This window comes from Sus scrofa, chromosome 5 (genome assembly GCF_054392235.1).
Source record: "Sus scrofa isolate SSC_HxYL_T2T_F1_AM1 chromosome 5, Sscrofa_HxYL_maternal_Yorkshire_Landrace_v2.0, whole genome shotgun sequence".
In the NCBI taxonomy this organism is placed as follows: domain Eukaryota; kingdom Metazoa; phylum Chordata; class Mammalia; order Artiodactyla; family Suidae; genus Sus; species Sus scrofa.
This window is the reverse complement of record NC_139387.1, coordinates 47,552,085-47,576,713: the sequence shown is the minus strand read 5'-3', so window position 1 is coordinate 47,576,713 and position 24,629 is coordinate 47,552,085. Positions and strand designations below refer to the sequence as shown.

The 24,629-nt window shown below is 34.6% G+C and overlaps 1 long non-coding RNA gene across 2 annotated transcripts in view; it reads left to right on the top strand.

The window, feature by feature from the left end:
- The window catches only part of LOC146403349 (uncharacterized), a 139,283-nt gene that overhangs the window by 91,017 nt on the left and 23,637 nt on the right, over positions 1 to 24,629 (top strand). For both annotated transcript variants that reach the window (XR_014845446.1, XR_014845447.1), the window contains exon 2: positions 21,134 to 21,239. This is a non-coding gene — a long non-coding RNA (uncharacterized LOC146403349). The remainder of the gene's footprint in view (positions 1 to 21,133; positions 21,240 to 24,629) is intronic.

Here is a 24,629-nt window from a genome sequence, read left to right as displayed (position 1 = left end):
ACCACTCACCCCCTGGAAGAGCTCTGTGGCCCAGAAGCTCTGGAGCAAGCCCTGCCCAGCCATGGGAAGTCTGCCTCCATCACGGTGCAGGCCTGCCAGTTCCATCTGCCCTGGGGAAGCACTCCTTTGCCTCCCAGCAGCCTGGCTAGCCACTCCCCCTTTGGGAGGTGCTGCACACCTATGGAGCATCTGCCCAACACCACCCACCCTGGGAAGAGCTCCACAGCCCAGAAGCACCAGGGTGAGCCCTGCCCAGCCACAGAAAGTCTGCCTCCGTTTTGGTGCAGTCCTACCAGATCTGCCTGCCCTGGAGAAATGTTCCTCTGTCTCCCAGTGATCTGGCTAGGCCCACCTGCCTTTGGGAGGTCCTGTGCTCCCACTGAGCATCTGCTCAGCAACACCAGCCCCCTGGAAGAGCTCTATGGCCTAGAAGCACCAGGGCAAGCCCTGCCCAGCCACAGGAAGTCTGCCTCCATTGCGGTGCAGATCTGCCAGTCCCAACTGCCCTTGGGAAGTCCTCCTTTGCTTCAGAGTGACCCTGCTAGCCCCACCCACCCTTGGAAAAAGCCCTGCTCCCTCAAAGAAACTGGCCAACATCACCAGCCCACAAGAAGTATTCCACAGCAGTGCCAGGGCAAACCCTGCCTGACCATGGGGAGTGCACCTCCACCAAAAAAAGGAAATAACAAGCAAGATGAAGAAGCTCAGACACCATACCCAGTTAAAACAATAGGAGAACTCACCTAAAGCAGTCAACAATGAAACAGAGCTCTGCAATCTGACAGACCTGGAGTTCAGAAGGGAGATAGTGAAAATACTGAAGTAATTAAGAGAAAATATGAATGCTAATTCAGACTCCCTCAGAAAGGAACTAGAAAATATAAGGAAGAGCCAAGAAAAACTAGAAAATTCATTTGCAGAGATACAAACTGAACTAAGGGCAGTACAAACCAAAATGAATAATGCAGGAGACAAATTAGTGATGTGGAAGATAGAATAATGGAAATCACCCAATCAGGACAGCAGACAGAAAACCAAATGAAAAAACATGAGAGCAATATAAGAGACCTATGGGATAATATAAAGCAGGCCAATCTATGCATAATAGGAATTCCAGAAGGAGTAGAAAAAGATAAGGGGATGGAAAATATATTTGAAGAAATTATTGCTGGAAACTTCCCAAATCTAAAGGATACTGAGTTCAAGATACAGGAAGCACAGAGGGCTTTGAATCCAAACAGACCCACACCAAGACACATTATAATAAAAATGGCAAAAGTTAATGATAAAGAGAGGATCCTAAAGGCAGCAAGAGAAAAGCAAAATATTACCTATAAGGGAACCCCCATAAGGTTATCAGCTGATTTCTCTACAGAAACTCTACAGGCCAGGGGGGAATGGCAAGAGATATTTAAAGTGATGGAAGGAAAAAATATGCAACCTAGAATACTCTATCCAGCAAGAATATCATTTAAAATAGAAGGGGAAATAAATTTTTTTCCCAACAAACAAAAACTAAAAGAATACAGCAATACAAAACCCAGGCTAAAAGAAATATTGAAAGGGCTTCTCCAAATAAAAAAAAATAATAATAAAATGAGAAGAACTAAGATGGAGGAAGCCACAATCAGAGAGCAAGAGAGCAGTCTCTGAAATAAGCCACCATACAGATCTAATCATGAAGATGTTTAAAACAAAATAAAATTAAAAAGAAAAAAAGATACATCAAAATCATAAAATGTGGGCAAGGAAATAAATAGATTCTTTTTTTAATTTTCTTTTTTTTTAATATTTTTGACATTTCTAGGGCCACTCCCGTGACATGTGGAGGTTCCCAAGCCAAGGCTCCAATCGGAGCTGTAGCTACCGGCCTACACCAGGGCCACAGTAATGTGGGATCCGAGCCACATCTGTGACCTACACCACAGCACACGTCAATGCAGGATCCTCAACCCACTGAGCAAGGCTAGGGATTGAACCCGCAACCTCATGGTTCCTAGTCGGATTCATTAACCACTGCGCCACAGGAACTCCTAATTTTCTTTTTTTTTAGTTTTACTATGGTAATGAAATGTTTTAACCTACAGGACTATCAGGCTAAAACACACAATCATAGGAAGGGGTTACATACTTAAAAACCAGAGCAAGCACAAATCAAAACCAAATATTACATTCACAAAAAATGAAAAGAAAAATACTCAAGCAGAAAATAATTGGAGACCATCCAACCAAAAAGAGAAAGGAAGAATGGAGCATCATAGAATCAATTGAAAAATGAGGTTTAAAATAGCAATAAATACATATTTATCAATAATACCTTAAATGTCAATGGACTGAATGCTAAAATGGCAATAAATACATATCTATCAATAATCATTTTAAATGTCAATGGACTGAATGTTCTAATCAAAAGACACAGAGTGGCTGATTGGATAAAAAAGCAAAAACCTACAATATGGTGCCTACAATAAACTCACCTTAGGACAAAGGATACATATAGATTGAAAGTGAGGAGATGGGAAAAGATATTTCATGCCATAGACATGACAGGAAAGCAGGAGTTGCAATACTCATATCAGACAAAACAGACTTAAAACGAAGGCCATAAAGACAATGAAGGACACCATTTAATGGTTAAAAGATCCATTCAAGATGAGGATATTACTATTGCCAACATATATGCCCCAAATATAGGAGCACCCAGATACATACAACAAATATTAACTGACATAAAGGGAGAAATTGATGGAATACAATCATAGCAGGAGACTTTAACATCCCACTCACATCAATGGACAGATCCTCTAGACAGAAAATCAATAATGCAACAGAGATCCTAAAGGCAACAATAGAAAAGTTAGACTTAATTGACATCTTCAGGACACTACATTCAAAAAAATCAGAATATACATTTTTCTCAAGTGCACATGGAACATTCTCAAGAACTGACCACATATTGGGGCACAAAGCTAACCTCAACAAGTTTAGGAGCATAGAAATTATTTCAAGTATCTTCTCTGACCACAAAGGTATGAAACTAGAAATCAACCACAGGAAAAGAAATGAAAAAAAACCTACTACATGGAGACTAAACAACATGCTACTAAAAACCAATGGGTCAATGAGCAAATCAAGAAGGCAATTAAAAAGTACCTTGAGATAAAGAGTAATGAAGACACAACCTCTCAAAATCTATGGGACGCAGCAAAAGCAGTGCCCAGAGGGAAATTCATAGCAATTCAGGCCTTCCTCAAAAAAGAAGAAAGATCCCAAATTGACCCATTAACCCACCACCTGAATGAATTAGAAAAAGAAGAACAAAAAAGACCTAAAATCAGCAGAAGGAAGGAAATCATAAAAATCAAAGAGGAAATCAATAAAATAGAGATTTGAAAAACAATAGAGAAAATTAATAAAATCAAGAGCTGGTTCTTTGAAAAGGTAAACAAAATTGACAAAATCCTGGCTAGACTCACTAGGAGGAGAGAGAGAACCAAAATAAAAAAAAAACTTAGAAATGAAAAAGGAGAAATCACAATGGATACTGCAGAAATACAAAAAAACCATAAGAGAATACTATGAACAACTATATGCCAATAAATTTGACAATCTGGAAGAAATGGACAGTTTTCTAGAATCTTACAGCCTGCCAAAACTAAATCAAAAAGAAATAGATCAACTGAACAGACTGATCACTAGGAATGAAATTGTATACGTCATAAAAATACTCCATACAGATAAAAGCCCAGGACCACGTGGCATCACAGGCAAATTGTACCAAACATACAAAGAGGAACTGAGGCCCATCCTCCTTCAACTCTTTCAAAAGGTTGAAGAAGAAGGAATACTCCCAAAGACATTCTATGATGTCATCATCACCCTAATTCCAAATCCAGACAAAGATAACACCTAAAAAGAAAACTATCGGCCAATATCTCTGATGAATATAGATGCAAAAATTCTCAACAATATCTTAGCCAACTGAATCCAACAACATATCAAAAAGATCATACACCATGACCAGGTGGGATTCATCCCAGGTGCACAAGGATGGTTCAACATATGCAAATCAATCAATGTCATACTCCACATTAACACAAGAGAAGTCAAAAATCATATGATCATCTCCATAGATGCAGAAAAAGCATTTGACAAAGTCCAACATCCATTCATGATCAAGACCCTCGCCAAAGTGGGTATAGAGGGAACATTCCTGAACATAATCAAAGCCATTTATGGAGTTCCCGTCGTGGCGCAGTGGTTAACGAATCCGACTAGGAACCATGAGGTCGCGGGTTCGGTCCCTGCCCTTGCTCAGTGGGTTAATGATCCGGCGTTGCCGTGAGCTGTGGTGTAGGTTGCAGACGCGGCTCGGATCCCGCGTTGCTGTGGCTCTGGCGTAGGCCGGTGGCTACAGCTCCGATTCGACCCCTAGCCTGGGAACCTCCATATGCCGTGGGAGCGGCCCAAGAGATAGCAACAACAAAAGACAAAAAAAAAAAAAAAAAAAAAAAAGCCATTTATGACAAACCCACAGCAAATATGATACTCAAGGGAGAAAAACTGAAAGCCTTCTCACTCAAATCTGGAACAAGACAGGGAGTCTCACTCTTACCACTGCTATTCAACACAGTTTTGGAAGTCCTAGGCACAGCAATTAGACAAACAAAAGAAATAAAAGGTATCCAAATAGGAAGAGATGAGATAAAACTGTCACTGTATGCAGATGATATGATACTATACATAGAAAACCCTAAGGACTCAACCCCAAAACAACTTGAACTTATTAAAAAATTCAGCAGAGTGGCAGGATATGATTAACATTCAGAAATTAGTTGCATTTCTGGATATTAACAATGAAATATTAGAAAAGGAATACAAAAATACGATACCTTTTAAAATTGCACCTCACAAAATCAAATACCTCGGAATACACCTGACCCAGGAGGTAAAGGACCTATATGCCGAGAACTATAAAACCTTAATCAAAGAAATCAAAGAAGATATAAAGAAATGGAAAGATATTCCATGATCAGGGGTTGGAAAAATTAATATTGTAAAAATGGCCATACTACCCAAAGCAATGTACAGATTCAGTGCAATCCCTATCAAATTACCCATGACATTTCTCACAGAACTAGAAGGAACAATCCAAAAATTTATAGGGATCCACAAAAGACCCAGAATTGCCAAAGCAATCCTGAGAAACAAAAACCAAGCAGGAGGTATAACTCTTCCAGACTTCAGGCAATATTGCAAAGTCACAGTCATCAAAACAGTGTGTTACTGGTACCAAAACAGACATATGGAGCAATGGAACAGAATAGAGAACCCAGAAATAAACCCTGACACCTATGGTCAATTAATCTTTGACAAAGGAGGAAAAAACATAAAATGGGAAAAAGTTTATTCAGCAAGAATTGCTGGGAAAACAGGATGGCCACATGCAAATCAATGAAACTAGAACACACCCTCACAGCATGCACAAAAATAAACTCCAAATGGCCGAAAGACTTACATATAAGACAAGACACCATCTAACTCCTAGAAGAGAACATAGGCAAAATATTCTCTGACATCAACCTTATTAATATTTTCTCAGGTCATTCTCCCAAGGCAACCAAAATAAGAGCAAAAATAAACCAATGGGACCTAATCAAAGTGACGAGCTTTTGCACAGCAAAGGAAACCAAAAAGAAAACAGACAACTTACATAATGGGAGAAAATAGTTTCAAACATTGCAATGGACAAGGGCCTAATCTTTAGAATATGCAAGCAACTTATACAAGTCAACAGCAAAAAAGCCAACAACGCAATAGAGAAATGGGCAAAAGACCTGAATAGACCGTTCTCCAAGGAAGGTATACAGAGGTCCAACAACCACTTGAAACAATGCTCAACATCCCTGATTATTAGAAAAATGCAAATCAAAACTACCATGAGATGGCACCTCGCACCAGTCAGAATGGCCATCATTAAGAAGGCCACAAATAGGAGTTCCCGTCGTGGCGCAGTGGTTAACGAATCCGACTAGGAACCATGAGTTTGCGGGTTCAGTCCTTGCCCTTGCTCAGTGGGTTAACGATCCGGTGTTGCCGTGAGCTGTGGTGTAGCTTACAGACATGGCTCGGATCCTGCGTTGCTGTGGCTCTGGTGTAGGCCGGTGGCTACAGCTCTGATTCTACCCCTAGCCTGGGAACCTCCATATGCCACGGGAGTGGCCCAAAGAAATAGCAAAAAGACAAAAAAAAAAAAAAAAAAAAAAAAAAAAAAAGAGGGCCACCAATAACAAATACTGTAGGGGATGTGGAGAAAAGAGAACCCTCCTGCACTGTTGGTAGGAATGTTAGCTGCTACAACCACTGTGGAGAACAGTATGGAGGTACCTTAGAAATCTATACATAGAACTACCATATGACCCAGCAATCCTATTCTTGGGCATATACCCAGACAAAACTCTCCTTATAAAAGACACATGCACCCACATGTTCATTGCAGCACTATTCACAATAGCCAAGACATGGAAAAAACCCACATGTCCTTAGACAGATGATTGGATTAGGAAGAAGTGGTGTACACAGTGGAATACTACTTCGCCATAAAAAAGAATGACATATGCCATTTGCAACAACATGGATGGAACTAGAGACTCTCATCCTGAGTGAAGTAAGTTAGAAAGAGAAAGACAAAAACCATATGATATCACTTATAACTGGAATCTAATATACAGCACATATGAGCATTTCCACAGAAAGGAAAATCATGGACTTGGAGAATAGACTTGTGGCTGCCCATGGGAAGAGGGAGGGAGTGGGAGGGATCGGGAGCTTGGGGTTAACGGATGCAAACTATTGCTCTTGCAATGGATTTCAATGAGATCCTACTGTATAGCATTGAGAACTATATCTAAATACTTACATCACAACACAACAATGGGAGGAAAAATTATGTATACATGTATTGTAACTTGGTTCCCAAGCATGTATAGTAGAAAAAAATAAATAAATAAAATTTGTTTTCAAAAAAATTAAAAAATAAAAGAAATTACATTAGGCAAAATATAAAATAAAAATAAAAAGACAAAGAAAAAAATTGATTCTCTTCTTTCAGTTTAATTAGTACCCTTCACTCAGAATATTAAAACATCCAGATTATTTTTTATTCCATTGTAGAAGTTAAGGTCAGAGGGTCCTGTTTAACATACTTTATTTAAAATACTTAAATTGAGCTAATTAAAAACATGTACCTTTCCTCTTGCCACTCCCCAATACAGGCCCTCAACACACTGCTGGATGCTTTTACACATGAAAAGAAGGCTTTACCATGTGGAATTTCAAGCTATTTATGAAAAACTGGTGAAACCATAAAATATATATTGGGAAGCTGGAAGTACTCAGAGGAAGAGTTTTCTGTTTTTAATCAATTGTAGAAACACATAATCATACTCAATGACTATATTCAGTCCAACAGAACTTCCTGTCATGAAAATTCAAATTAAAGAGTAATTGTGCACAGTTTCCACTGTAGCATGGTGGAAATGAATTCAAATGGTGTCCATGAGGATGCAGGTTCATCTCTGGCCTTGCTCCGTGGATCAGGGATCTGGTGTTTCTACAAGCTGTGGTGCAGGTTGCAGATATGGCTAGGATCCCATGTCACTGTGGTGATGGTGTAGGCTGATAGCTGTAGCTCTGATTTGACCTCTAGCCTGAGAACTTCCATATGCTGTGGGTGCGGCCCTATAAAGCAAAAAAAAAAAAAAAAAAAAAAAAAAAAAAAGAAGAGTAATAGTGCAAAATTGAATCCAAAAGAAACAATGAAGGTATGATTTAATAAATGCTTTATTCTTTAACAATGCAGCCAAACCTGTACTATTTTTATTTACCAAATGTTTATTTCAAACATATTTAAAATTTAATAAATTTTTCTATACCTTATTTATAAATTAATTAAAATAAGATTTAAATTCAATAGTTATCTTACATAAATATATGAGGAAAACAATTTGTGGACTATATATTACATATTATCTAAAGGAGAATGTAGGTGCGAATTCTAGCTAACATTTTAAAATATCAATGCTCCTACTTATACCTTAATAAATTGAGAGCTCATTGGAGACAATATAATTTCTTTTGTTTCTTTTTATTTTTTTATTTGTTATTTAAAAAGCACAGTATGTAACATATATGTACTCCATATTAACTAAATCATTGCCAATTCTGTTGGCATTATTTGTGCTTCTCCCCTGCCTTCCAGTCAGACGCTATTAAATTGTGTATTTGCCACACACAAAAAGATAAAAAAATAGTTTGAGAATATATGTGTATATTCTTTGAACGATATATTTAAAGTTTGTTTCAAATTTTATAACACAGTTTTATAGTGCAAGTAATCTTTGAGGGCTTGCTTTTCTTACTTAAGACTTTTATATATTGTATATATTTGTCCTCAGTTATTATCCCTGTTATATCTCATTTGATAACTTTAAAAAACTAATATATCTATCTTTTTCTTGATATATGGCTATCTGGGTTATTTCCAATAATTTCAGAAATGTAAGTATTGTTCTGAACATTCTGTGCAAGTCTCATTTACCTCTGAATGGAATTATTATGTACTGAGATAGATTCATATCTTTACAAGAAACATTATCTCCAATGTGATGGTACCCACATTCCCAGCAGCAAAGTTTAAGGCTTACGTTAATCAACATTCTGGCCAATACCTAGCATTGATAGACAATTTCTGCATGTGTATTGGGCTAAAGTGTGACATCATTATGGTCTGAGTTTCCATTTTCTCATACACCATTGAAGGTGAACATTCATAATCTTCCTGTATTAATCACTGCTTATGTCTTTTACCTATTCTATATTGTTATGTGTTTTTTTTTCCAATATAAATATCTAATTATTTTAGCACCTTCACTTGCCCAGTCTTCCCAATTCTCAATGATGTCCAGTGCAATAATACATCATATATCAAGTTTCAGTGTATGGATTGTTGATTGTTTCTGGGCTCTCGAAGCTGTTCTCTGTGTCATGTTGTCTATTCCCATGTCACTATTAAACTGCATTAATGTCTAAAGCTTTACGTTAAGGTCTAATATCTAGTAAGAATGTCCTGTTTATTCCTTTTTTCATGGAGTCATAGCTATGCTTGAGATTTTATTTTTCCATGTTCATTTAAAAAAGTTGTAGGTAAAGTTCTTTTCAAAACTGTTGTAATTTGGAATTTTAGTTTTCATAAACTTGGAAAAATGACAGTCTTATGCTATTATTATTCTGTTCATGAACCTAGTAAAAATACCCATTTATGACTTTTGAAGTTTTAAAATATGTTTTATAATTTAATACATAAATATTTAAATACTGTTGGTGATACTTATTCCTAGGCATGTTATATTTAAATTTATTTCTCTATCTGTATTTACCTTTGTAAAAAATATAGTTTTGTATAGTAATCTTATATTCGGACACCATATATTCTATGAATATTTCCAATGATTCACTTAAAAGGTCTTGGAGCTAGTAATTATATAATATCTAAATTTCATTTTTGTTTATTTCTTTCTAGTCCACACAACTTTTATTTCTTCTCCCTATCTTATTGCAGTGGCCCAGCACTACCCTACAGTGTTGAATAAAAGAAATGACAATGGGTCTCCTTGTTTTTTTTTTCTGTATTAAAGTCATGTTTTTCAGTGGTTCCTAATAAATTTTAAATTATAAATTTTTATAATTATAAGTAATATTTACCAGGAAAAGACATTTCAATCTATTCTTAGTTTTCTGATATTTTTAATTTAAACTTCTTTTTTAAAATGTAATGGTTATTGAAATTTAGCAAAAATTTTTATTTCAGCTATTGAGAAATACACTGATTCTGTATTTCTCATATAACTAAAGCAAATCATGGATTCTTGGCACAAATTCAACTTAATTATGTGACTTTTTTATTATTTTTCTAAAAATTGTGTTTGGCCTTTCCTTTGTATTCATAAGTGAGATTAATTTATAATTTTCCTTTTATAAAACCCTTTATGGTTTTGATGTCAATGTATTGAATGCATTGGTGAGTTTTCTTTTCCTTCTGTTTTCTGGAAAATTATGTATAAGGATTGAATGATCCTTTCTTGAAACTTAAGTAGAAATCATCTATTAAAAACATTTGTGGGAACCTCCATATGCTGTGGGAGCAGCCCAAAAAAATAGCAAAAAGACAAAAAAAAAAAAAAATTTGTGGTTAGTATTTTCTTTGTGGATTTCTAATTTTGGTATGATTTGTCTTTATTTGCTTAGGACTTTTGTTTTTCTATTTCTTCTTGAGGTAGTTTTTTGGAAAAATATATATGTCCATTTAATCTGAAATTTCAAATATATTGGCATAAATGTGATCTTCTTTTGTATTCTTTTTTCAAAATTTGCAATTTATTATCTACAGTAATTCATATTTATACATATTTTTTTATTTCAGTAGATTTTCTCTTATCATTATGACCTACTTTCCTCTAATTTCTTTTGATATATTCTGTTGTCATTTTCTTAAGTTTTCCAATTAGGTGGTAGCTCATTATTTTTCAATTTTTCTAAGGTAAATATTAAAGACTATGTATTTCCCTCTAAGTAGTTCTTTAATTCCTCCTGCTAAATTTGGTGTGTGATTTAATTATTTAACATGGTTTAATGTTGTAATTTTAGGTTCTCATGCTATGGGCCCAAAGCTGGGAGAAATGCTTAGTCTTACCTTATTTGACTTTAGATTTCAATTTAATTAAATATTAACTCTGTTCTTCCCATTCTCATTTTAGAATTTTCTTAAATTGGATACTTCTTTTGTTTTCTTTTGTTCAGAAGTGCCTTTAAAACTACTGTATATTTTACTGACCATTTAGTTATATAACATAATTATATGGTAATGAATGATCCTTTAAAAAAAACTTATTTGCCCTCTGTTATAAAGTTCTTATTTGCTTTGACTTTTTCCAATTTTTATTTTTAATTCAGGAGGGATGAGTTGGGGCCACAGGGCAGAGTGTGATCAATCTACTGTCAATGAGGATAGTATCATAGATTTTAAATTTGAGTTGACTCTGAAGCTTGAGTATAGAATTTAACCCAGAGGACTCTGGAAAAATATATACTGTATATAGAAAGAACTATATAAGTATCCAGTATCTAGAGAGTTGAAGAGACTCGAAAAGATTGGACAGAAATAAGAAGAAAAGTTAGAAGAATAGAGTCATGGAACATAAGGAAATAAAATTTCAGAAGAAGATGTGACTAAAAGTATTAGATATTACTGAAAGCTGAAAGAGGCTGTAGGAAGAAAGTCCATTATAAACATTAGTTGGAAATTAGGATGTCAGGTAGGGGTAATAAGATGAATAATTTCAGTGGCATGATGAGAGCAGAAAACACCTGTGTAATAAGATTCAGAAATGAGGGTGAGTTTAAAAATCCAAACATAATTGAATTTTATCTTTCAAAAAACATTGTAAAAAAACAAATGGGGAAAAATAGTGCCAAAGTTGGAAAAGGAAAGAAGATCAAGGAAAAGATATTTAGGGACTATGAGGACTTGAGCCTTTTCATAAATGGAGTTTAAGAAACTGTAATGGAAAAGATTAAAGATGCAGAAGAAGGAAAGGACAATTGATAAAGAAAAAATCTTTGTGATAGAGATGGGAAACAGAGTCAGAAGTGGGGGATAGGGTCAAGAGGAAAGAAAGTCACTTTAGCAGGCACCTGAAGCCTATTTGGAAGTGCAAAGTGGGATGGGAAGTTGAGGGGATATTATAGTATTTATTTCTTCAGGTAAGCATAGAGCAAAACCATCTGCTGTGAGTGGAGAGGGTAGAAGTGGGCTGGAGGTGGGGCATGGGAAGGTGATCAGTGACTAGGGGGAAACAGGAAGGAAGCTTCTGATAGATACAAAGATAAAAGAGGACTACTGAGATTAGCTGCTTATAGCTGTTTACAGTAAAGAGCTGGGAAAATATGTTTTGGGATCCACTTTTATTTGCAAGTAAATTTAGACACTTATTCTTAATTTTTCTACTTGATTACATAAAATGAAAACATAATTTTTAAAGATTTAAAACAATTTAATTTTCCACCAGACAATAGATGTTATAGTTTAATTATGCTAGAGAAAACTAATTCTCCCACAATAGTAAATTTCATTTATCTGCCTCTAAAATTTATTATTCAAGACATTTTAAATGAAAAATATATAAATATATTTAAACATAGATTAATATCTGTAGAAAATTTATACTTGAGAAGAAGCTAAATAATTATAGCTTTTTATTTTCAAAGCTCTTGTATTAGACATCTAGTTTATTGTATTTTAACTAAAAATAATGTCAGATAAGGGAGTTCCTGTCGTGGCGCAGTGGTTAACGAATCCAACTAGGAACCATGAGGTTGCAGGTTCGGTCCCTGCCCTTGCTCAGTGGGTTAACGATCCAGCATTGCCGTGAGCTGTGGTGTAGGTCGCAGACGCGGCTCGGATCCCACGTTGCTGTGGCTCTGGCGTAGGCCGGTGGCTACAGCTCCGATTCAACCCCTAGCCTGGGAACCCCCATATGCCGCGAGAGCGGCCCAAGAAATAGCAAAAAAAAAAAAAAAAAATAATAATAATAGTAATAATAATGTCAGATAAGCAAAAGAGAGGAGATCCAATCAAAAATTATTTATTAAAAACCTAAGAAATGTTCATTTCAATGGGATCTTATAGTAGAGTTGGAAAGTAAGATACATTTTAATGATGTTAATGATAATAATACCAACTTTGAGTTTTCATTTCTATCTTTTTAACTCCGTAAAGTGGTACTATTGTTATTCCTAAAATACAAATGAAGGCATTGAAGCTTAACGTTCAGTGGGTGATTTGCCTGAGGTCCCAGCTGAACCTAAAAGAAAAAACCTAGGCCTTTGGGACATTGGAATTTCAGCACTTGATCTGTTTCATGTCTTTTCTCTGTGTATAGATAGATTAGGTAGTTAGCCTGGCATGAAGTTTGGAGAAGGGTCCCACAAAGCAGTTAACTCATGAATAGATAACTCTAGATAGAGTGATATTAGATGGATAATGGTAGCAGAGAGCAGGGAGCTGGAGCCTAAAGCCATAAAGACCAGAAAACATGTGCTGTTTTCTTAGAGGAGTAAGACAGGAAGTGAAGGAAATTAGTCTGATAGAGAATGGGTCGTGGCTTCAAATGTCATCAAAAGGAATCTAGGTATCTTCTACATGATGGAGAATCTATGAGGTCCATTAAGCAGAGATGTACAATGGTCAGTTTTGTAGTTCATATTTCTCTGGAAGCAAAAGTTCTAAACCATAACATCAAGGAAATTTCTTTTTTAAAGTTTTGATTCAAATAATTGTCCTGGAAGTAAATTTGGACATTTAATTTTTTTTTTCTAATTCAAATGTTATGATTTTCTCCAGCTTTGGTAGATTGCCGCAATGCAATTACTCATTGATTGGTAATATAATCATCTCTTGTTTTTGAGGTGAAGGGAATTATTATTTTTTATGGAAAAAATGAAAACAAATTTAGCAAAGGCTTCATAAAACTCTTATTCGGAAATAAATTAACAAACTTTAAAACAAATGCGACACTTCATAACTACTCAAATTTTCACATTATCTTAAAAGATAATGGTTCCAGGCAAATATGGAGAAAAGAGAATTTGAACTTTGCTTCTGTGCCTTCTTTCTACCTGGTGGGTCACAGAAGACTTAGTAAAAAAAAAACAGGTTTTGTAGTCCATTTTGACAACAATCCTTCTGCATAGCTCTCCTTCCTTCACAACTCCTGCTAATTTTTGTCCTCTCTTGGTTCTTCCCCTTCTCTTTTCCCCTTGCTTTACCTCTACCTTCCCTTCATTCTAAAAATTATAGTGTCCTTTTATCCAGTTAAATTTTAAAGCTTTAAAGCAATGCTGCTGACAGAAATATATATATATATATATAATACTTAAAAATAAATAATTTCAGTGTTATAAGTGATGCTAAGATTTTAAAGAAAAAATGAATTTTGTAAAATTTTACTTAATTATGTACTATACATCCTCCAAAACTTGGCAATTCATTCTTTTCTTTTGCAGAAAATAACAGCTTTATGCAAAAAAAAGAAAATGTTTTTTGGTAGTTCTCAAAACTACACAACAGATTTCTAGTAAATGTCAACACAACTGAATTATGTGAGCACATCATTGATTAATTTATTCAAACTACTTAATACAAGATGGATAATGACCATGCTTTCTGAGGGTTTACATCCTAATACAGATTGAGAAGTGGGATAAAAAAGTTAATCAATTTGAAAATACAAATTGAGAAGTGATGGTTTATCATATTACCAAGTAAACATCACATTTTACAGGGGACTATAGTGAATACATTAGTATCGCCAACCATTAATCCAGCTGTTCTTCCACCCTGACACATTCTTGCTTCCAGCACAATTTGCGGAGCTTCCCAAACATAATCCCGTTTATAGTTTATGGGTTTCTTGGATAATTACAGTCACACAGAATAGTCAGTTATGGACCATACAAAGTATGCATCGTTTGATAGACAACAGCTAAGGTCTGATATAGATGAAATAATACTTCTCTAGCTTCTCTTCTGAAACTGGCAGAGATTATTTTGATGGTTAGTAAGTATGTGAGACTTAATAGTACTAATCTAAATTCCTCATAAATTTTGCCTGCTTGCAATCTTCCCTATCCTTCCTAATGTAAATTTATCTTTTAGGCCAGACAACAGGGATTTATGTTGATTCCTCTAATAGACATGTCTTTTCCATTTTGCTTTTATTTATCATCATTGTCTAGAACAATGATTGGCACATAGTAGATATTCAATAGATAACAAACGCTGGTTTGGAATAGGCCCTGGTTGCAGTAGGTATATAAAAAATGTATGCCCTTACATGTGTAATATAGCAAAGAAAAAAAAAAACAGTTCATTTTCCTTATTAAACAGAATAAGGATGATCAGATATCATTTAATTCAAACACTTAGGGGCTTAGTAAATCTCATTCTGATGAGAAAACAATTTTTGAAAATAAAGACTTTGTTTCCTTAAAAATATGGTTCAGCATTTTATAATCAATTATACAAATTAAAATTTAATGCCCATAAATTATTCTTATTTCTATTCTTAATAATATTTGACTTATTTGTAGAGGTATTTTAGTTCTAATTTTTTCCTCTCTTGGTTGTAATTTTCCCTTAGAACCTTGAATCATATTTGGTTCTGGCATTCAGCACCAGCTCTCATTCTTGGCCTCCTGTGGCCATCCACCAATAGTGGCCCTGAATAAATAGCTCACCTTCACAGCCTGAATGCTGGTACTACATCAGATCATGGCTCATGTCTAGGGAAACACTTCAATTTTTGTCTATTTACATGTGTTAGATCAGGAAATCAAAGAATTCTTTCAAAGTATACACTAATATGTAGGTAGACTGCATTATGGAAAATTGAAAATTTGTACCTATTTCACAGCTAAAGCTTCTAAATTTTTGCATCAAAATTTTTGTCTTTTTACTTATAGACACAGTTCCACTGTTTGCTGATCTCATAAATTTTGATAGATGTGAGAATTCTGCACCTCCTGCTGTCTTCCCTCACCAACAGCCTTCCTGCTGTGACACATGAACTTCCTGTCCTGTGCCAGAGCACCAATTACCTCTCTCTCACTGTGGCTCTGACTTTCAGTCTTCTTAGCCATTAAAAATAAAACTCTAATGAGTTAATGAAATGATTGCCTTGACATATGTGAAGAAAAACATATTCATTGTCAGTGTTCTTTTTTTTTTTTTTCCTTTTTTGTCTTTTTCTCTTTTCCATGGCCGCACCCGTGGCATACGGAGATTCCCAGGCTAGAGGTCTAATCAGAGCTGTCGTTGCTGGCCTATGCCAGGGCCACAACAACATGGGATCTGAGCCACATCTGTGACCTACACCAGAGCTCACAGAAACGCCGGATCCTTAACCCACTGAGCAAGGCCAGGGGTTGAACCCATAACCTCATGATTCCTAGTCGAATTTGTTAACCACTGAGCCATGACGGGAACTCCATCAGTGTTCTTATAAATGAATTTTCCATGTGGAAAACTTAAGCCATCATTCTCATCAGAGGCTCTGATCTAGCATCAGGTTTATATTTATATACTTAAATACAAGGAAATTTACTCATAACAATGACATATTTTAAAGAACAATGGTGATAACAGGATAGAGGAAAACAAGTGGCAGAGAAAAGGTAGTTCCCCAAAGAAATAAAAATACTATCATTTGGATTTTTCAATATTTCTCACATGGCTTTTTAGTTCATATTAATATTTTTCTCTGTACTCTATTGTTATCCATTAAGAGAATATCAAACAGTTTTAAAAAGAGCCTAATATTTAACAATTCTAAGGACCAAGGGGCTATTGCTCTTCTGTGTCTGATAACATTTGCTACCAGATCTTATAATTGAGCTATTTATAGGGTGAACATATAATTTATCATCCTGTCTGACACCTCTTGAAAGTGAAAGGTTACTATTAATCAGTAAGCTAGGGCAACAGGCAGATTTGGGACTGTCCTGGGAAAATCAAGACATATGATTGTTCTAACCATTTCATGAGCCCTTTCACCAATAAGAAGAAAGACAGGCTTTGTTTATAAGCTTGACAGAACGCTTTTGAAAGAATACATGTTATAATTAGGTTTTGGGGTCTTAAAGAGATATACTTTGGAAACATATCCCATTAAACCTTTGCTGAAAATAGATATCAATAATTTCAGTGCTACTAGTAAGAAGTTCTGTCACATGTGATAAACTTTTAGAAATTTGCACTGATAAAATATTTTAACCTTATGTTTGCTTTCATTATGTAATAGTAAATGTCTTATTTTCTCTGTCATTTTGTGTCAGAAAAAAGATAAATTTTATGTTCAATGATTCAATCTACTATGTTTTATTCATTCTTTTCTTTCTAGTTTATTCAAGTAAAATGCTATCTTTCAGAAAGAGTTTCTTATGTTTCATTTTGAAAATCAGCAGCATATAAATTATGGGTTAAAATTTGGGTAGTTTCTATGCGGAATATATGCTGGGGTAGAGTTTAGAAATCTTATAGGACAAACAAAACAAGATGTCAAGCTCTGGTTTATAAGTTTACACCCTGTATCTGAATCTGTTTTACATAAAAGATTGTGTTTGTACTAAGGGTATGTATGTGAAGATAGAAGTTAAATAAACAGATGTATACACACACATGCACACACACACAATTTCCTTTTGGTTTTCAAGGCTTTTCTGAAAATATCTTAGATTCATATCGAGTAATAGCAATATTGTTAAGTCAATCTATCTTGGGACAGCACTAGCAGAAATATAAAATAATCAAAGGACACATATGGGTTAAATGAGTGTTCTTCCCTTCTACTCATATACTTCCAGTCTCTTTTTCCTCCATGTCATTCTTAACACATAATTTCTTCTAACCCCTTGATTACCATGTAAATTACTGCCCTGGATTTGTAATTCTAGGGGTCTTTTCATCTGTTTTAAAGACTTAACATGTCCCAAATTACTTTAGTTGTTTTTCTCAATTTACTTCTTTCCCCAGTTATCAGTATCAGTCCCACTCCCCATGGATGGCCAAAAATACATTCTGTTTCAGCTTCTTAAGTCTCTTTGTTTCTCCTCAAATATTAGTAAAATAGTGACTCAATTATATGTTTACAATAGCTAAGGAAAAGGCTAGGCCTAGGATGTGTTGTGACATTTCTATACTATCTTCATAACATAAGTTTTAATAGTTGTTTATAATTTTCTAGAGAAAGGGGCCCAAATTTTTATTATTTTTTGCTAGAATAAACCAATGTGTTTTATGCATTACACTTATGGTGTTTTATGTATTTTATTGAGATATAAATGATATATAATAAACTGCACCTATTTGTGTTCAATTTTATGTTGTAATATATGTATATACCTGTAAAATGATCACAATGAGCATATAAAAATATCTATCATCCCCCAATTCCCTCATATTTCCTATGAGTCCCTCTATCATTCATTATTTCAGTTCCGGACAGTTATGATCTGCTCTTAGTCACCATGAATTAGTTTGCCTTTACAGAATTTTATTCACATGGAACACTTATAATATGCATTTTTATTATCTAGTTTTTTCATATAATATAATTATTTGAATAGCATTCATGTTTCCACGTGTATCAATAGTTTGTTACTTTTTATTGGTTAAATAACATCTCATTTTATGAGTGTTATGGACTTAAATTTTATCACCCCCAAGGTATGTTGAAACCCTACCCCCCACTGCACCTATGGGATAATATATGGAATTCAGGTATGGCAATTTTGGGATGTGATAGGATTAGATGAGATTATGTGGGTACAGCCATTATGAATGGGAATAATTTTCCTTATAAGGGTCAGAAGAGAGCTTGCATCTCTCTCTAAATTCTTTCACATAAGGACACAGAGAGATGGCAGTCTACAACCCAGAAGAGGACCTTTGCCAGAATCTGATCATGCTGGTACCCTCATTTTGAACTTCCCCCCTCCAGAACTATGAGAAATAAATTTCTGTTGTTTATAAGCTACCTAGTCTATGGTGCTTTGTTCCATTTTATCAGCCTGAAGCTAAGGTGATGAGGGTACTAACCTTTGTTGATAACATTTTTCCCTTGATGCATGTTGGGTAATTTGGGCTAATATAGTACCATTATAAATATTTCTATTTAAGTATTCATGTGAATATGTGCTCTGCTGCTCTTCTTTCATTCCTCTTAGGTAAATATCTAGGAGTAGAAATGTGTGTTTAAACTTTTAAAAAATGACAAGTTATTTTTTAAATTTTATATACCTTTTTACATTCCCACAAGCAGTGAATGATCCAGTACTCTATATCCTTGCCAAGATGTAGTATAGTCAGTATTTTTCATTTTAGCCATGTTAATAAGTGTGGTGGTTATAATAGTATCTCATTGTGGTTTTAATTTCCATTTCCCTAACGACTAATCACGTTGAATATTTTTGTATATGTTCATTTACTAGTGGTATATTTTCTTTGGTGAAGTGTTGGCTCAAATCAAACAAGTTTGTTTTTATTGGGTTTTTTTTCCTATTATTCCATGTTGAGGTTTATGTATATATACTAGTTACATGTAAATTTGAGAATAACTGACAATCTTAACAATATTAAGTTCTCCGATCCTTGAATGTGGTACATCTCTTCATTTATTTAGCTTTGTTTAATTTCTCTCAGCATTAATCTGTACTGTTCAGAGTACAGGTCTTGTATATTTGTACAACAAATTTATCACTAAACATTTCAAACATTTTATGGTAATGGAAATTTTTTTTTGCTGGTTGCAAATTTCGATTCTTCTTTATAGTATATAGAAATACCATGTTTTTCCTCTACTATCTTGACTTGCAAAGGTTCTTTTATATTTTTTTGTCTTTTTGTCTTTTCTAGGGCCACACCTGCGACATATGGAGGTTCCCAGGCTAGGGGTCTAATCGGAGCTGTAGCCACTGGCCTATGCCAGAGCCACAGCAACGCAGCATCCGAGCTGAGTCTGCAACCTACACCACAGCTCACGGCAATGCCAGATCCTTAACCCACTGAGCAAGGGCAGGGATCGAACCCACAACTTCATGGTTCCTAGTCGGACTTGCCAAGCACTGCACCACAACAGGAACTCCTTGACTTGAAAAGGTTCTAAACTCACCTCTTAGTCTTAGTAGCTTTGGTAGATCCTGAAGGACTTCCTACATAGATAATTACATCTAGAACAAATAAAGATAATTTTATTCCTCACTTCTCAATCATGATGTCTTTTATTTCATTTTATTTCCTTATTGAACTGTTTAGAATCTTCAGTATAATATTAAATAGGAATGACAAGGTCAGACATTCTTATCACCTATAGGAAGTTTTCTTCTATTCCCAGTTTACTGGGAGTTTTTATCAGAAATGGAGTTAGATTTTGTGGAAATGGATTTGGATTCTTCACTTAATTATACTTTTTTTTTTCTTTTTAGTATGTTGTGAATTATATCAATGGCTTTTGAATGTTAATCTGAACTTGCATTTTTGGGTATTCCAGTTGGTCATAATATATTTATTTTTAATCTAATTTTAGATTTAATTTTTGAAAATATACCAATTTTAAAAATAAAAAAAATAAATTGGGAAAAATGTCATGACTTTTTCAAATCCTATCCCTCTTCCCTACTATATGTGATGTTTTTATTATATTATAATTTATAAGAGATACATGGCAAGGAAGAGATAATTTTATTTATTTGTTTTGGGAGTCAAGTTCTTATCTATTTGTTTGTATGTTTTAAGCATATCTTTCCTCAGTTCTGAGCCAGTGCTTGACTGTCCAATTTGCTAACCAGTTAAAATATAGTTTATGATCTGTTGCTAAATGTTTAGATGTGGAGAAACTGTTTCTTTATAGTATATCCTATCTCAAAGTGTACATTCTGGAAATATTATCTGAATCTCTCAAACAAATAATCTGGAGTGGTGAATATTCAAAAATAGAATTTAAAAATCAAACATCTATGTTATGGAATGCTATATAATGCAAATTTCAGTTAGTTAAATGGAAACAATTTAAATATTTAAATAATGCCAATATTTAAATGTTTACTAATGTCATATGATTGTAAGTCTCAAATAAGACTAGATATACCTTATAATTAAAAAATCTGTGATTCCATGAGAAAAAAGCAGCTACTTTCTTGTGTTAATATAACAGAAATTCTATTGTCTCTCCACATTACAAAATGATAATTAGATTATAATTAAAAATGAATTGCTCTATTACATCATAATTGTCAGGATTTTCTTAACCCACATGCATGGAATTTTGTTCATATTATACCTGTATTTACTGGCCTTTTGCAGTGTAATTTTATGTAATTGGAACCAGTACTGTAAGGAAACAGTTACTTAGTAGATTGTCAACTTTAATGTCTAAGATTATTTCATTTCCTTGATTTCATTTTCCTTAATTTGATTTTCTTTCATGTTCAAACATGGAATGTTGCATGAAACACTTACTAGAGTCCAAACTGAGGCCAGATGAAATTCATCAGATAAAGCAATATTACACACCAGAGGAGGTGAATGCTTCACAAGGGAGGTCCTGTCAGAAACCAAAGACACAAAGGTAATTTGCACTGGAAAAAGAGAATAGAGCATGCAATGGGACTATAAGGGGTTTTCTTTTTTTTCAGTCACAGAATGAAAATAACAAAAAAATTTTAAATGTGAGTAACTTTTACTTTTGAAACTTTTTCTCTTTTGGTCAACTTTCTGCACAGATGCTAGATGCATTTTATTTTATAGTCTCATGTTTAATACTAAGTACAGAATTTGAGATTTGTAGTGCCAAAACTAAAAATCTCTAAGAGAAGTCTTGAATGACAATTTCCACACCTATCATATTAATTGGAAGTCATCATATTGGTCATATAGTTATATAATTAACCCACTTTTGGAATAAGATTTAGGCAGTTTAGATTCTCTTTAGTATTTATTGAGAAATAATTTATCAATATTTAACAAAAATAGCAATATATTAGGTATTAATTTGTAATTAGTAGTTTTTAGATTATAAACTACTGGGGTATTTAAAGATACACCAAATTTAAAAATACCCCAAATACATTTGAGAATTTTTACGGTACGTTGTAAGTAATATTTATATATCTTCCTTTCTTTCTTTCTTTCTTTCTTTCTTTCTTTCTTTCTTTCTTTCTTTCTTTCTTTCTTTCTTTCTTTCTTTCTTCTTTCCTTCCTTCCTTCCTTCCTTCCTTCCTTCCTTCCTTCCTTCCTTCCTTCCTTCCTTCCTTCCTTCCTTCATTCCTCCTTTCTTTTTGCTTTTTAGGTTTCCGGGCTAGGGGTCTAATTGGAACTGTTGCTGCTGGCCTACACCACAGCCACAGCAAGGCCAGATCCAAGCCACCTCTACGACCTACACCACAGCTCAGAGCAATGGCAGATCCTTAACCCACTGAGCAAGGCCAGGGATCGAACCCGCAACCTCATGGTTCCTAGTCAGATTTGTTTCCACTGCACCATTATGGGAACTCCACTATTTATATTTCTTATGTACTTTATTCCTTATTGTAAAAAATCTAGTTTCTCTCTAATAGAAAGGAAGTATTTAGAAATTTTTAAAAGGATGAATTCAATTGTAGAATGTGCAAGTAGTCTAGTTAGTTTATTGTCTTGAATGAGAGAAAAGAATGTTCATGTGTCTCCTGGAGATAATTTCCTAGGGAAGATGAACTCTCTGAATTTTTTTTTTTTTTACTTGTGTGTATGTATATTTGAGTATTTCAGAAATGGAGAATAGATTAAGTCAGAACCTAATAGATAAAGTCATTAACAATCATATAGAGAGCATCACCTGTTAAATTGCTCTTTCTTTTTCTGCCTTGTCTTTTTCCTTCTCCTCTCCCTCCCCAAATTATTTAAGACACAAAAAGAATCATCTTAAAAGGGAGAGGCAAGAGCAGACAAAATAATTGGGTCTGTTTTCAAGCTGTGTATGTGCAAATTACTAAGAGCATGCATAACTTAGTAATGCTCTTACTAAGCATTAAATATATTTAATTTATTTATTTAAACCAGTTTTCCCCTTTGAAAATGGGTTGATGAGTAATATCTATTTGTATGGTTTGTTATGTGCTATAGGTTGAATGTCTGTGTCCCCCTAAAATTCATATGTATCAACCTAATCTCTAATGGATGGTATTCGGAGGTGTGGTTTTTGGGAGGGCTCTGCTTTCATGAATAGGACTAGCACTTATATAAAAGAGATCCAGAGAAATCCCTTGTTCTCTTTCACTGTATGAGGATACAGTGAATACCTTCAAGGAAAAGGTTTCTCACCAGACACTGAATCAACTGGTGCTTTGATCTAGGACTTCTCAGCCCCCAGAGTGATAAGTAAGTTTGTGTTTATAAGCCACCCAGTCTGTGGAATTTTGTTATAGCAGCTTTAACAATACAGACTAAGACATTATGGGGATGAAATATTTTAAATAAAGCATTTAGCATAGTTATTGATATATAATAGAAACTCTAAAGATTCAAGTTGTTATGCAGATGCTTTGTATATATAATAGATAAAGATGTAAATGGCTCAGTGGAAACAAATCTGACTAGTATCCATGAGGATGCAGGTTTGATCCCTGGCCTTGCACAGTAGGTTAAGGATCTGGCATTGCCATCAGCTGTGGTGCAGGTTGCAGACGCAAATTAGATCTGGAGTTGCTGTAGCTGGGGCATAGGCAGCAACTACAGCTCTGATTCGACCCCTAGCCTGGGAACCTCCTTATGAGTGTGGCCCTAAAATAGAAAAAAAAAAAAAAAGAGGAAGCAAAATGACAGATAAAGTTTCTGTATCTCAGAATAAAAAGTAACTCTGAGATTCCTGACAACTCAGACCAAAAGGAACCTTTGTGCATTATAATCATCATTATTATACAAAAGGTGAAAACATGCCAGTTTATTAGAGATATCATACTCTAAATAAATTCTCACTCAAGATTTTATGTTATGGATATTGAATGACATAATGTGTAGCTTTGTTACCAAGTCCAGTCTCTTCCTGCTCACCACATAACAGACCAAAACAGTGAGAAGTGAGCTTTTGGGGTAAGGAATAGCAACTTTTTTTCAGAAAGCCAGCAGACCAAGAAAATGGTGGACTAGTGTCCAAAAGAACCATCTTTCCCAAGTTTGGATTCTAGTTTCTTTTATGGAACCAAGAGTGGAAGTTGAGGATATAAAGTTAAAAAAGTGATAAGTTGTTGCAAATATTTCCTCTTTCCTGCAGCCATTCATAGGTGGGCCTGGCCACAATGTTTCTGGGAGCTAACAAAGGTATTTTAGCTTAGGCATGGGAGGCAGGGTTAGCAAAGATAGGCCATTATCTATAGTTTAAGCTATAGGCAACATCCCTTTAGTGATTTAGCAAAAGCAATTGCATACAAAGGTTAAAGTAAAAGTAACAGATCCAATATGGAGTCAGATTTGTTCTTCCCTATTACAATTTTACTATGAATGTGAAAGTAAATGTCATATTATTGTTTTCAGGGGGATAATTTCATTAAAGTTGAAGACAAGACTGATGAGAAAAGGGGATGTTGTGAAGAACTAGGCCATTGTGTTTCAAATACAAAGACTAACAATATAGATTTTGTTATATCTAGAGAAGGGTTTGTAAAGGGACGTTCTCAAATCTGATTGATAATAAGAATAACCTGGGGATCATTAAAAAGAAGAGATTTCCTGGCCCATCAAAGAAAGTTTCTAATTTTATCTATAGTGAGGCCTAGGAATTGGTCTTTTTAAAAGCTTGCCAGATGGGGCTGTAATCAACTCATTTTGGAACCACAGCTTTCCTAAATTTTATTCCTCAATATTATGCCTTTTAGCTAAGCTTTTGCTAGGCATTAAAAAGCAAACATGAGATCTTATTTTCTGGTTGTTTACATCTTATGTTGTTGATTTAGTAAACATTGTTATATGGTGGGAACCTCATGAC